Here is a 1,319-nt window from a genome sequence, read left to right as displayed (position 1 = left end):
GAGGTGCTGGTTGCAGAACTGTTGGCACAGATGCCATCCGAGAGGGGAGGGGACCACCACCGTCCCAGTGTGGGCCGCATCCACATATCCACATTCAGAAGCCTTTGGACACTTGCTCCCAGAACTGGGTGGGTACCGGGGACCCTGAGTGAGGCCAAGAGTGGAAGGGGAGTGACAGAGTGAACTGTTTCTTCCACATGTGCAATTTTATGCAAAAGCTTAAAAAAACAAAGCAGCAATGCACAGGGAGGCTCCTGTGTGCTGCCGTGACAGTGTGTCCCACATGTACGATTTTTCAAGAGGAAAAGCTTCGGAGCAACGTGGTCAGCGTGACCCCATTTATGTAAAAGCAAAGAAAAACAAAGACTCTGGGGCCATACATGTGGTGTGTGGGTGTGCAGGTGTGTGCAAATGCCCAGGGATGAGGTGCCATCCAAATGTCTGGGATGCTGTGTGGTGCTCAGCCAACTACTAACATAGGCCACTGCCAGGAAGGCAGTGATATTGGTCAGAGATGGGAATAAAGGGACCTTTTCACCTTTTCCCTCTGTGGGCTTTTTCTTTTTGGTGGTGAGGAAAAAATTAGTGTTAAAAAGCAAAGAAAGAACTGCCCCCCCCTTTCTTTTCTCTGTGCTTCTTGCCTAACCCCCCACCCACCACTGCCATCTCCAATTCCCATTCCTTACCGTACTTCTTGGGACAAGGGGTCCTTCCCGAGTCCCTTAGCTTTTTTTCTCTGGAAGGAGAAACCCTGAGCAGGGGACACTGCCTGGATCCACATCAAAAGGCACCTGTGACATTGGAGGGCGCCAGGAGCAGCCTGACACCCATCCTGGACTTCTGGTCCGAGTCCTGCCCTGCGGCAGCCATGCCGTCCGGGAGACTGTGTAGACATGGCCTGCAGGGACCGAAGCCCCTCCTGTGTTGGGATGTGGCAGGGACATGTGTGGGAAGAGCCTGGAGAAGCCCAGGGACTGCAGGGTGGAGCTGTGTTAACTGCAGCTCCTTGTTCTAGGGAAACCTGCCATCCCCTCCCCGCCGCAACTGCCAGCTGACCAGTCCATCCCAGGGGTTGGTGGGAGGGGAGAAGGGACAGCTTTGCCTCTTGCTGCTGGCTCCCCAGGGGTGCTGAGGAGTCTTCTGCCCGGGAAGCTGGGGCACAGCCCCCACACTAGCCCCTGGATCAAAGCGACTTTGCTGTGAAGGGAGCGAGGGTCCTGCCCCTCTCGACCTGGCCTGGCACGGCCCAGCCTGGGCAGGGGCCATGGCCCTCTGGGGCTCCGCCCCGAGGAAGAAGCCCTGCTCTCCTGCAGACCTGG

Source organism: Artibeus jamaicensis, unplaced genomic scaffold, assembly GCF_021234435.1.
Source record: "Artibeus jamaicensis isolate MK-2021 breed Jamaican fruit bat unplaced genomic scaffold, CSHL_Jam_final contig_851, whole genome shotgun sequence".
Classification (NCBI taxonomy): Eukaryota; Metazoa; Chordata; class Mammalia; order Chiroptera; family Phyllostomidae; genus Artibeus; species Artibeus jamaicensis.
This window is presented reverse-complemented; position numbering follows the sequence as displayed.